The sequence below is a fragment of the Macaca thibetana genome, chromosome 1 (genome assembly GCF_024542745.1).
Source record: "Macaca thibetana thibetana isolate TM-01 chromosome 1, ASM2454274v1, whole genome shotgun sequence".
Lineage (NCBI taxonomy): Eukaryota > Metazoa > Chordata > Mammalia > Primates > Cercopithecidae > Macaca > Macaca thibetana.
Window position 1 is genome coordinate 85,243,547 of NC_065578.1, and position 14,788 is coordinate 85,258,334.

Below are 14,788 nucleotides of genomic sequence, written 5' to 3' on the forward strand. Positions count from 1 at the left end.
TTTTACAACTTTCTCTGAGGACTGCACTGATTCTAGACTTTCAAGGGATGACCTGATTTTTAATTTTTAATTTTATCAAACCTAATCAAACCTGATGCCTGGGAAAAAGGACAGACAGAGACAGCAGAGGCCCTGACATGGTACAAGAATTGAATATTGACTTCTTGACTATAAGCTCCCGAAGTCAGGGCCTAATCTTATTCACCTCAGCACTTTTTTTCTTAGTGATTGACATATATAATAGACATCCGAGAAAGATCTGTTGAAAATGAATAGTAAGAATTGGATAGTCTAAAGAAGAGCATAAAAGGCAGAGATATTCCCATAGGTAGATCTTTGGGTTCTGATGATCAGCCAATCACATCTCTATGACTGTCAGTCACATTGTGTGTAGGGGGATGTCATAGATTAGTGCCACCATTAAAAACCTAAAAGATGTAGCAGTGGTGGTCCCTATCACAGCATCGCTGAATTCACCAGGCGGGCTCCTGCAGAGATCAGATAGATTCTGAAGGGTGACTGGAGACTACCACAGCCCCAGTTACAGCTGCTTTGTCAGATGTAGTATCATCGCTAGAGAAGATTACTAAGTCTTCCCATAAATGGTATATAGTCACCAATTAAGCAAATGTACTTTTTTCCTTTAAAATTAAAAAAGATAATAAAAAACTAGTTTGCATTCATGTAGGATGGACAATAGCCACTTACAGTTTTCCTGTGTTCTCCTGCCTCTGTCATATGATACAGGTTCAGTCCGAAGAGATCTGAACCTTCAGCAAATGCCACAGAACATCACCCCAATCCACTACATACATGATGTCATGCTGATTGAACAAGAATAGCAAGAGATGGCTAGTACAATAGAGAATTTGGCAAGACACATGCACTCAAGATGGTAGGATATACACCCTTCAAAGATTCATAAGCTGGCCAATTCTCTGAAGATTTAGGATCCCAGTGGTTAGGGATATACTTGAATAGCCCCTTTAAGGCAAGAGCAAGTTGAGAGTCTTACATACTCCACCACACACACACACATACACACACAAAAAAAAAAAAAAAAAAAAAGGAAAGGCACGCCTTTTGGGGTCCAGGGAGCAAACTATTCTATACCTAGATACCAGGTGACATTGAAGGCTGCTAGCTTTGAGCGGCACCCAAAACAGGAAAGGGCAACATCATAAATCTAGGACATGGTACAATCAGTCCTGCCACTTGTACATTTAGTCAAGAAGACCCTCTAGTATTGGAGGTATTACAGTGGGAGAAGATGCAGTATGAAGCCTATGGCAGTTTGCAGTGAGAGAAATAAATGCTGCCTCTGGAATTCTGGAGTAAGGCCATTTCATCTGAAGCAGAAAATAATATGCTTTTTGAGAAACAGTTTTTGGTGTTACTGGAACCTAGTAAAGGAAGGACACTTGACTATGGGACATCAAGTAACCACACACTTAGAACTTGCCATTATATCCTGGGTTCTGTTAGGCTGCCAAGACATAAATTCAGATGGGCACTAGCAGCAGTCCATTATACAGGAGAAATGTTATATACAGGATTGAACCCAAGTGGGACCAGGGGGAACAAGTAAGCTGCATTAATAGGTAGCCCAAACTCCAATGTCACCTTCACACTCACTGCAGTTCCCTTCTCCCGGCTTATAACTAAAGGAATATGTGTTAGGGTGAGAAAATAGCTCCCATATGACTAGCTGGAGGAGCTTGGTTTATGGTTGGGTCAGCTGGGCAAGCAGTTCTAGTTGAAAATGGATAGCAACAGCAAAAAAGGTACACTTATGAGTACCTGAATAATAACAGAGAAGAAAAAAGTCATCCTAATGAGTAGATCTGTGAGCAGTGTACCAGCTCATCATCTGTGTGTCAAGAGAAGTGACCCGAAGTGAGGATATATAGATTCTTGGGCAGTAATCAATGGCATGGCTATCTGGTCAGGGGCCTGGGAGGAGAAAAAATAGAGGAAGAGAGAGATTTGAGATACAGTCACATGAATAGACACATGGGATTAGGGAAAGAGTATGAAGAGTTCTATCGCACACATTAATGCCCACCAGGAAGCATATACCATGAAGGAGTTTATAAAAAACCAAGGAGACAAAATGACTTGGCCAGTTGACATTAGGCAGCCTTCATCTTTGGTCACTCCCAGACTGGCATGAGTGTCACATGAATGGAGAAGACATGGTAGCAGAGACAAAAGTTATGTATGAGCCCAACAGCATGTACTATCACTTACCAAGGATATTCCAGCTTCTGCTGACTCTGAAAGTCCCATTTGTCAGCAAAAAGACTAACAACGTCCCCATTATGGCACCATTCCTCAAAGAAGACAACTAGCTACTCTGTGGCAAATGTCTTACCTTGGGCCCCTTCCAACCTGGAAGTATCAACAGTTCATCCTCACAGAGATAGATATCTATTTTGGGTAAGAGTTTGCCTTTCTTGTTTCTAAAGTTCTACTAGCGCCACTATCTAGAGACTTACAGAATGCCTGATCCACAAACAGGAAACCTCACAGAACACAGCATCCAAAAATGGAGACCCTCTTTACATTGAAGGAGGTGCAAGGAGTAGGCCCATGATATAATCCATTAGTTTTTATCCTGCCCAGTCTAGAGGCATCCAGCCTCATGTAACATTGGAACTTCCTTCTAAAGTTATAACTGATATGCCAGTTAAAAGAAAATAATGTGAAAAATGGTGTACTACCTTTTAGGACACAGTGGATTTATTTAATCACTGACCCCATATGGAGTTTTGTCCCAAATAGGATGAACATTTGGGTCTAAAGACCGAGGGGTGGAAGCAGGTATGGTCCTATTTACCATCACTCCCAATGACACACTGTATTCTGTGCTCCTTTATCACACGCTGAACTCTATAGGGTTGAAGATCTTGTTACCCAAAGTGGGGGTTCTCTCTTGACAGGAGATACAACAAAGGTCTTACTAAACTAAAAGTTATGGCAGCTACCAGAGCACTTTGGACTTTTTGTGACCAGGTCTGAACAAATAAAAAGAGAAGTCACCACACTGGCATGACTAATTGACCCTGATAAACAAAAGGAAGCAAGACTGCTTTTATACAATAAAGGCAGGAAGGAATACATGTGAAACTCAGGTGGTACACTGGGCACCTTCTTGTATTCCTGTCAAACATACATGCTCTTCAGCAATGAAGGTTTAGGTTATACTACCAGATAAGCTACCAAGATCTGCTGAGGTGATAGCTGAGGGTGAGGGGAATGTAAAATGGATAGTGAAAGAGTGAGAAAAGTACCAGTTGTGGATCTGAGAGCAACTGGATTGCGAGAGGCCACAGTCCATCCTACTAACACAGACAGATCATGTAAAACAAAAATAAGCAAAGATACAGCAAATCTAAACAACATAATCAATGAGGAAGGGCAAATCACTATATACCAAACTTTGCACCTGATAATAAGAATACACCATCTTGTCAAGAAGATATTGAACATTCACAACAAGTGAACATATACTAGGTAAAAAAGAAAAAGGTCAGTAAGTTCTATAAAGTAAAAAAAGTCTCTGATCACCATGCAATGAAACCAGAAATTATTAACAAAATCAGAACTGAAAAAGCTCTCCCACTTGAAAATTTAAAAATTGCCTATTTAAATAATTATTGGGTGAGAAGGCATATACAAATTGAAATTACAAAATATCAAAAAGTAATTTTAATAAAACATACTCCATATGGAAGTCTATTGAATACATTTAAAGTAATGATGAGAGAAAAAAATAACAGACCTTAAAAATTTTATGAATAAAAATAAAAGAATAAAAAGAAATTAGAAAAGGAGCAAAGCAAGAATATCCCCTCTTATGACCCCTTGTCAGCATTATACTGGAAGTCCTAGATAATGCAATATGACCAGAAAAAGAAATAAAAACTATACAGATGGAGAAGGAAAATATAAAGCTGCCTTTGTCACAGATGACATGATTGGCTATGTAGAAAATCAGAAAAAAATGAACAAAATCCTCCTGGAATGAATAAGCAATTATAGCAAGGTTGTAGGATACAAGGTTAATAAAAGTTAATTGGCTTCTTATATACCAACAACAAACAAATGAAATTTGAAATTAAAAACACAATACAGCACCAAAAAATGAAACATTTAGGTATGAACCTAAGAAAATAAGTACAAAACTTATATGGGGAAAATTATAAAATTATGATAAAAGAAATAAAAAAGAATTAAGTAAATTATACCCAATGTGATCTACAGATTCAATGCAATACCAAACAAAATCCAATAAGTTATTTGTGGATACTGACAAACAGATTCTAAACTTTATACGGAGAGGCAAAAGACCTAAAATAGCCAACCCAACTTGAAAGAGAAGGACAGAGTTGGAGGACTGATACTACTAGACCTCAACACTTACTATAAAGCTACAATATTCAAGACAGTATGGTAGTGAAGAAACAATAGATAAGTAGATGAGTGGAACAGAATAGAGAACTCAGAAACAGACCCACATAAATACAGTCAACTGATCTTTGACAAAGGAGCAAAGGCAATACAATGGAGCAAAGATAGTCTTTTCAACAAATGGTGCTGAAATAACTGGACATCTACATGCAAAACAAAAATGAATTTAGACACAGACCTTACATCTGTCACAAAAATTAACTCAAAATAGATCATAGACCTAATGTAAAATGCAATATTATAAAATCCTAGCAGATAATACAGGAGAAAATCTGGATGACCTTGGGTATGGCAATTACTTTTTAGAAACACCACCAAAGACACAATCCATACTGAACTTCATTAAAATTTAAAACTTCTGCCCTGCAGAAAACAATGTCAAGAGAATAAGAAGACAAACCACAGACTGGAAGAAAATATTTGCAAAAGGCACATCTGATACAGAACTGTTACCCCAAATATACAAAGAACTCTTAAAACTCAACAATTAAAAAAAAAAATTTTTTAAAGGCCAAAGACCTTAACAAACACCTCACCAAGGAAGATATACAGATGGCAAATAAGCATATGAACAGACACTCCAAATTATATGTCATTAGGGAACTGCAAATTAAAACAACAATGGGGGCTGGTTCCGGTGGCTCATGCCTTTAATCACAGCACTTTGGGAGGCCAAGGTGTGATGATTGCTTGAGTCCAGGAGTTTGAGACCAGCCTGGGCAACACAGTGAGACCTTGTCTCTACAAATAATAATAATAATAATAATAATAATAATAATAAAAACAGCTGGGCGCTTTGGTGCATGGCTGTGATCCTCCCTACTCAGGCAGCTGAGGTGGGAGGATCACTTGAGCCCAGAAGGTTGAGGCTACAGTGAGCCATGGTCACTCTACTGAACTCCACCCTGAGTGACATAGTGAAACTCTGTCTCAAAACAAGCAAACAAACAAACAAACCCACCACCATCAACAACAAAACCCAATGTGGTGCCACTGCACACTCACTAAAATGGTCGAAGTCCAGAACACTGACACGAAATGCTGGTGAGGATGTGGAGCAAAAGGAACTCTTATTCACTGCCGGTTGGAATGCAAAACGGCACAGCCAGTTTGGAAGATAGGGAGTCTATTACAAAACGAAACATACTTTCACTGTGTGATCCAGAAGCCACACTCCTTAATTCTACCCAAAGGAGTTGAAAATTTATGCACACACAAAACCCTGCTCATGACTATTTACAGCAGCTTCACAACTGCCAAAACCTGGAAGCAACTAAGATGTCCTTTAGTAGGTGAATGGATAAACTGTGGTATATCCAGACAATAGAATATTATTCAGTGCTAAAAAGAAATGAGCTATGAAGCCATGAAAAAACATGGAGGAATCTTAATTGCATATTAATAAGTAAAAGAAGTCAATCTAAAAAGACTACATACTGTACGATTCCAACTGCCTGACATTCTGGAAAAGATAAAATTATGATGACAGTAAAAAGATCAGTGCCCATAGGTTGCTGGGGGCAGGGGAGAGAAGGGATGACTAGGCAGAGCAGAAAGGATTTTTAGGGCAGTGAAAATACTCTGTATAATAATATAGTGGTAGATCACTACATATTTTTCCAAACCCATAGAAAGCACAACATCAAGAGTGAACACTAATACTAATGTAAACTATGAACCTTGGGAGATAGTTATGATGTGTCAATGTAGGTTCATTAACTGTAACAAATGTACCACTCTTGTAGAGGATAATAGGATCACCACAATCAAGTAGAATATATTTCAAGAATGCAAGTTGGGTCAATAAAAAAAAATCCATTAATATACCATACACATAGATCCAAACAGAAAAAATCCATAATTATCTCAATACATGTAGGAAATATAAAACCTTTAACCAAGTATATATATTTGACAAAATATAATAATCATTCGTGATTTAAAACATTCAAGAAAATATAAATTAATGGATATTTCTTTTTTTATTCTTTCTTTTTTTTTCAGGGTCTTGCTGTGTTGCCCAGGCTGGAGTGCAGTGGTGCAAAAACTTCACCAAAACATCTGCTTCCTGGGCTCAAGTGTTCCTCCCACCTCAGCCTCCTGAGGAGCTGGAACTGTAAGTACACACCACCATACCAGGCTAATTTTTGTGTCTTTTTTGTAGAGACAGTGTTTTGCCATGCTGCCCAGGCCAGTCTTGAACTCCTGGGCTCAAGCAATCCCCAGCCTATCTCTTTAATGTAATAAAATATGAATATTTTATTCTTCATGCCGGCATTTGCTTTATGAGAAATCACTATAATGTTTCCACTAATATCAGGAACAGATCAAGGATGTTCACTACTTCTTTAACATTGTACTCGGGTATTACAACACAATTAACCATGAGAATTAACTTAGAGGTTTAAGAAGTGGGAAAGAAGAACTAAAATGATCTCTATTTTAAAATTACATGAGAGCATGTCTAGAAAACTCTGGAAAATCAATAGTAAAACTAACTAAAAAAAAAAAAAAGAAACCATTAAGGTAACAGGATATAAAATTAACATTGAAAAATCAATAGTCTTTGGACACATAAACAAAAATGTATTCGAGAATATAATGGCAGAGAAAATCCGTTTTACTATAACAACAAAAAATATAAAATGCTGAAGAAAAAATTTAACAAAAAATGTGCAAAACCTAAGGAATGTTTTAAAACACTCCTGAAAAACATAAAAATGGATCTGAACAAATGAAAGACAACTGCTGTTCTCGAAAAGACTGAGTCAATATCATAAAGATCCCAGCACTCCATTAATTTGTAAGTGTAAGTTGAAGCCAATAAACATACTAACAATATTTTTTAATGAACCTAGATAAATTGATGTTAAGGTTTATATGGAAAAACAAGAATGCAAGTATAGCCAGGAAAACACTGAAAAAAGCTCAGAGGACTTAAAACCTTTCCAGACATCTCAACACACCATAAAGTTTCTGTCATTAAAACAAGGTGGTACTTGTGCATGAACAGACAGCCACTCAGATGGAAGAGAACATAAAGTAAGACATAGATCCAAGAAGTAGAAATTTAGTACAGTCATGTATCAGTTAATGATGGGTATTTGTTCTGAGAAATACTTTGTCAGGCAATTTTGTCATTGTGTGAGCATCATAGAGTACACTTCCACAGACCTAGATAGTATAGTCTACTACACACCTAAGCGATATGGTATAGCCGATTGCTTCTAGGCGATAAACCTGTACAGTATGTTACTGTACTAAATACTGTAGGCAATTGTAACACAATGGTATTTGTGTATCCAAATCTATATAAACATACAAATGGAACAGTAAAAATGTAGTATAAAAGATAAAAAATGGTACACCTATGTAGGGCACCTACCATGAATGGGGCCAGCAGGATCAGAAGTTGCTCTGGGTGAAGTAGTAAGTCAGTAGTGAGTGAATGTGAAGGCCCAGGGCATTACTGTACACTTTTATATGACTGACAACACAGTAGGTTTGTTTACAACAGCATCACTACAAAACATGTGAGTAATGATGTTACAAAGGCTTTATATGACATCACCAGGTGATACACATTTTTCAGTTCTGTTATAATCTTATGGGACTAGGGTTTTATATGAGGCCCATCAATGACGGAAACGATGCATGCTGTATGTGACTGTGTATGATATAGGTAGCATAATTTAAAATAAACTATGATACTGAAGCAAAGATAGACTGTTTAATGAATGATTCTGGGAAAACTGATTAGCCATTTAGAAAAATGTGAAATGAAATACATAAATCACAACAGACACACACAGACACACACAAAACTTTTAATATATCAGAGACCTAAATACAAAAAGGAAACTAGTCAAGAATCAGAAGAAAACATAGGTGATTTCTTTAAAACCTGGATATAGGAAAAGGTTCTCTAATGATGACTCAAAATCCAAATTCCTTAAAAGATTGACAAATTTGGCTATTTAAAAATGTAAAGCTGTTTCCTGTCAAAAAACTCTACAAATAAAGTCAAAAGACAAGTGACAAACTGGGAAAAAATTACTTGCAGTAGTTATCACAGGTAAAGGGCTAATTTCTCTAATACACAAATAATTTTAAACATTAGAGTAAAATGACCAAATACCTAGTAGAAAAATGCGCAAAATACATAAACAGACATTTCGCAGGAAAGATTATAAAACAGTCCTCAAACATAAAAAGATTTTCAGTGTCATTCATAGTGAGAGAAATGTCATAATTACAGAAATGTTGATAGGAATGAAATTCTTTCGGAGAAGAATTTGGCAATATCTAACAATATCTTATTTTGACCTAGCAATCCAATTCTAGCAATTCACCATGAAGATGCACCTCCAACCATACAGAAATACATAAGCACAAGTTTATTCATTGCAGGAGTGTTTATAATTGCAAAATGCTGGAAACAAACTACATTTCCATATGTAGGAGAATGACTGAATAAACTGATACATCCACACAATGAAGTACTATGAAGCTACAAAATTACATAAAGAAGAGCTCCATGAACTGATATGCTGTGTTTTCCAGGATATATTTTTAAGTAAAAAAAGCAGAGTGCAAAAAAGTATCTATACTATGTAACTTTTATGTAATAAAAAAGTATAATAAAATACACATACATCTGCCCCTTAAACAAGCAAAACATACACACATACATGACACACAAGAAAGATACACAGAAACTACTGAGATTGGATACCTCAGGGGTAGGTGAGAACACTGAAAAAGGATAAGAGGATGAGGACCGGGCAGAAAAGTAAGGAGGGTAGTACACTTATCTAACTTTGTCCTATATAGCTTTGCCTTATAGAACAATTTCTCTAATTTTTCTGGAAGAAAATACACAGTTAAAATTACTGTTTAATAAAAGTATACTTTTAATATGAGTTTCCTCACACGGTTTCAAAGAAAAACGTATGAATTATTTTTCTGTACCTTTTAGTTACTCATGAATAAACTCAGCTTAACCACTAAGATTACACTACTCTAAAGTGGTAATGGTGGCGGCGGTTATTGAGGAAGGCTTAGCCCCTGATTTTAGCCTTATAGAATTTAACCTAATTAGTCTGTGGAAAAATAATGATTAATAAATACAATTGCAAGATATTTAATGACTGTAAAATGTTGTCAACATGTATAATTAGTTCACTGGGCTAACTTGGATTATTTTTCTCTGTCTGTGAGACTACCTTCTAAGTTATCTACCCTTCTCCTACTCTTATCTCAGGCTGCTTCATACGCTCTTGGTACTATAAAACTTGTGCTTTTGAATCACATTCACCCTGTACTGCAAAGGCAATCCAGTTCTCCTCTGCTCCAGCTCCTGTGCAAATTAAATGTTAATGGAAAAAAATCCATAGCAAAGCCTATTAGTGTCTTTCTTTTATCACTTTATTTTTAAAAACATTTATAGAATGCTATCTCTGTGTCATGCTATGCTGCAGTAAATGGCAGTAATAATTTTCCCAGGTTGCTAAAACAGAATGAGATGATAATTTCCAAGCAGAGAACAAGGAGAATGTTCTGACTTCTTTGGTGATCTTATACCTTACTGGGTGGAAAACACTCTCACTCTGTCGGATAAAGGTTCTGCTGCCATAAAGAACAGAAAAATAAGATGTGGTTCTTTATTATTGCTCTTAATCAGCTGTGGAGCAACCCCCAATGATTCTGATTCCGCATTTTTGAGATTGGCCCTGGGAATCTGAGTATGTTTTTTTCTTTTTAATAGAGACAAAGCATCACTATGTTGCCCCAGGCTGGTCTTGAACTTCTAGGCTCAAGCAATCTTCTCATTGTAGCCACCCAAAGTGCTGGGATTACAAGCATAAGCCACCATGCCCAGCCTTAAAAAAATTGATAGTAATGCCCAGGTAAGGTTGAAAAATCAAAAATCATTTTCTATAGCTGGCATGGTTTTATTATCAAAAACTAAAATTACTATTCATTAAAATAAGTTATCTGCCTAGATAAGTAAAATAATCTCCTTAAATCATCACCCTACTGGCCGGGCGTGGTGGCTCACGCCTGTAATCTCAGCACTTTGGGAGGCCAAGGCGGGTGGATCACGAGGTCAGGAGATCAAGACTCTCCTGGCTAACACAGTGAAACCCCATCTCAACTAAAAATACAAAAAAATAAGCCTGGTGTGGTGGCATGCGCCTGTAGTCCCAGCTACTTGGGAGACTGAGGGAGAAGAATCGCTTGAACCCGGGAGGCAGAGGTTGCAGTAAGCCGAGATTGCACCACTGCACTCCAGCCTGGGCGACAGAGCGAGACTCTATCTCAAATAAATAAATAAATAAATAAATAAATAAATAAATAAAAAGAAAAAATCATGTCCCTACTTTCAGCACTGTTTCTCCCCACAGTCTTACGTTCACTCAGCAGCCAGAGTAACCTTTGAAAAGCATAAATCAGATCAGATCATGCCACTGCCTATTTAAAGCCTCTCATGGCTTCCTGCTGCACTTAGAACCAAATCCAAACTTCTCACTCTCCTCTACAAGGGCATACATGATATATCCCCTGTCTACTTTTCCAACTTCGTTGTATACCACTTTCTTCTTCATTCATTCTGCTCACTCCAGTTACACTGGCATTCTTTCTGATCTTGAACTGGCCAGGCTTTTCTGCCTTGGGTCTATACAATGTGTGCTGTCTTCAATTATGGTGGTGGTGGTAGTGGTGGTGGCAGCTAATACATACTGAATGTTTCCTATTAACTACATGCTGAAGTGTTTTACATGAATTAATGTGTGTAATAAAACAACTTTATGAGGTTGGTACTATTAATATTTCTGTTTTACAGATGAGGAAAGGCCCAGGGAGTTGAAGTAATTTGCTCAAGGTACTCAGACTAACTCCTCAATTCTCATTCAGAAGATGTTAACCCCCGAATTCTGTAATTTTCAGATATCTTAAACCTTTTATGACCTAATTATTAACAAAAGCTATCATAGAAGTACCTATGTAGGTCTCATCATTTTGGCCCCTAATAGAATTACTTTTACTGAATTATGCTTTCACATTATAACTTCCATCTGTATTGAATAGTGGAAATGACATAATACAATGAATTGCTACCTCCTTTTGAATAATTAATATGTTCTAATCCAAAAGACAGGAGAATCATATAACTAATCATGTGTCATCCTTTTGGCAGTGGGAAGATCGCATTCAAATCTGAAATTCCCTTACAACAAAATGTACAGAGTTTTGTGACTGTATTTCAGGCAAAAGCCTCTTACATTTCAAACTAACCAAAAAATGGGCCAGGCATGGTGGCTCATGCCTGTAATCCCAGCACTTTGAGAGGCCAACGCAGATGGATCACCTGAGGTCAGGAATTTGAGACCAGCTTAGTCAACATGGCAAAACCCTACTAAAAATACAAAAATTAGCCAGGTGTGGTGGCAGGCACTTGTAACCCCAGCTACCTGGGAGGCTGAGGCAGGAGAATCGCTTGAACCTGGGAGGTGGAGGTTGTAGTGAGCCAAGACAGCACCACTGCATTCCAACCTGGGTGAAAGAGTGAAACTCTGTCTCAAAAACAAAAACAAAAACAAACAAACAAAAACCTATCCAAAAATTACCTTAACCAACAACTCAGAAATTATTTTATGATTCCGCAGTCACTCACTCACTCACTTTTCAAAGAGCTCCTGCAGCTCCTTTCTCCTGCACAGTCCCCTTACTCTTGAGATTTAGTCTCAAGACTAAGAAAACAGAGACTATGCTATTTACCTCTTTCAGCTTCTTCCTTCTTTTGAAACAAATCCCTGGAGTTATGCTGTATATAACTCATTTTTTTTTACCTGCTTTGCTTTCAAGAAAAATGAATTTGTATATAAATTGCCCCCTAAATGTTGCTTCAGCTGCAACACTCAAGTTTTTATACTGATTCGTTCTCATTCACTTCTAAACATTTTCTAATTTCCATTGCAATATTTCTTCTTTCCAGACCATAAGTTACTAAGGAATGTATTTTTCAGTCACCCAAAATGTTATTTTACTGACTTTTTCTTACCAACTTAAAACTTTGCTGCACCGTAGACAAAGAATGTAGCCTTCCAGGAGTGAGTTTCCAGGTGTAGTATTTTTAAACTTTGTTTTAATTCATCTATTACATTGCTTCATCTAATACCTTTATGCAGATGATTATATAACTATGTATCTCTAGTCTACTTTTCTGAGCTTTAGGCCTACAATTTTAAGACACTTATTAGACTAATTTTCTATGTCTCCTAAAGGCCTTTAAACCTTAACAGATTCAAAGCCAAAACATTATTTCCAGCCACCCTGAATCTCTTCCTTCTCCTCCTCCTCCTCTTCCTCTTTTATTTTCTATTTTTGGAATGATGATGCACACTCTACCCAACTTTTCAAGCAAGAAGCATTAAAATTGCCTTTTATTCCTCTCTCTCACAATTGGAATGAGCTAAACTAATTGTTTTATGTGTTGTGAATTATATTTTCTAGTTCTCTCTTTAAGCTATACTTTCCTCTCTATTGTTACAGGACCTCATGATCAATCCCCTGCTCGGCTGCACCATCCTTCTAAATAACCTTTAGTTTGTCTCCTTGGCACCCCTCCTTCCCTTCTTCTCTTTTATCCTTTCCCCTGCTGCCTTGCATAAAGCACAAGTCTGATAATTTCATCTCTTGCTTAAATATCTTTGGTCAATGCATACAGGATAAAGTCTGAATTTAGCACAATGCATAAGACCCTTTACCTGAGAAAAATTCATCCGCTATACAAGCAGAAAGTTTTCAGGCTTGTTTTACTACTAAATATACTATTTAAAATTCTTGGACCTGCAAGTTTATTAAAAGCTTAATGTTGAAAAGGATTTGGATAGAAGTGTTGTCTCATATATAGTTGCCTAGGTACTATATTTTTATGATCAAGAAAAAGTTATGCTCCTTGGATTAGACCCTGTTTCCCAAAACAATCTAGCATCAGTTCTTGAGAGAGTACAGGTTACATTTTTAGCTCCATGAAAAAACTTAAGACAGGTGAAGAGGAAGGACTGGTACTCTGAAAAGGCTGGGGCTCAGGAGCTTATATTAGTGGTGCTGAAATCAGAGATAATGACACAATGTTTTCAGTGTTGATGGATATTATGAAATTTTAAAGGGAAGAGAGAAATAAAGAAACATCTTTGGAAGATCAAGTAGTAAGTGAAAACATGGCTCATGCATCCTTTAACCAAGCTTTATGAGAAAGAAGAAAAATGACTGAAAACCATACTGACAGCAAGGAGGCAACATAGACATTTCTAGTGTACGTATTACCTGTAACTGCAGTAATAATGGGGCAATACAGTCATAATAATAACCTTTAAAGATAATGAAAATTAAAATAGATTCTTTATCCTCAGTATGACAAGAGTGTAAATACTATTCACTACAGGAAAGCTTTCATTAAAAATAATTAGAATAAAAATTGTAGGCTCATATGGAGAAGCTTATACTAATCTGAAGTTTTAGTTTTAATTACTCAATTTCCTTCTTATCAGAACGCAGAGATCAATATACTACTGTATTTTACTTCCTGTTTCCTCTCTATTGATATAAAACTAAGTACAATGAAGTTTCGAAGACGATTTCTTCTTCTTCTTTTTTTTTTTTTTTTTTTTGAGACGGAGTCTCGCTCTGTCGCCCAGGCCGGAGTGCAGTGGCCGGATCTCAGCTCACTGCAAGCTCCGCCTCACGCGTTTACGCCATTCTCCTGCCTCAGCCTCCCGAACAGCTGGGACTACAGGCGCCCGCCGCCTCGCCCGGCTAGTTTTTTTGTATTTTTTAGTAGAGACGGGGTTTCACTGTATTAGCCAGGATGGTCTCGATCTCCTGACCTCGTGATTCGCCCGTCTCGGCCTCCCAAAGGGCTGGGATTACAGGCTTGAGCCACCGCACCCGGCCGATTTCTCCTTCTTCTTCTTCTTCTTTTTTTAAGATGGGGTCTCACTTTGTCACCCAGGCTGAAGTGCAGTGGTGCCACCCAAGGCTCATGTGATCCTCCAACCTCAGCCTCCCGAGTAGCTGGGACTACAGGTGTGAGCCACCAGGCCTGGCTAACTTTTAAAACCTTTTTTTTTTTTTAAGCACCAGGGTCTCACTGTGTTGCTAGGGCTGGTCTCGAACTCCTGGACTCAAGGAGATCCTCTCACGTCAGCCTCCCAAAGTACTGGGATTGCACCACGCCCCGCCTGCTTTTTAGATTTTTGAACTATCAATACCCAATGTGTTTTTAAATCATACAGTAAGTAAGAATAGG

General features: G+C 37.4%; 1 protein-coding gene across 4 annotated transcripts in view; it reads right to left on the minus strand.

Moving 5' to 3' along the window:
- Window positions 1-14,788, minus strand: part of COL24A1 (collagen type XXIV alpha 1 chain) — a 392,042-nt gene that overhangs the window by 242,651 nt on the left and 134,603 nt on the right. The window lies entirely within an intron of this gene.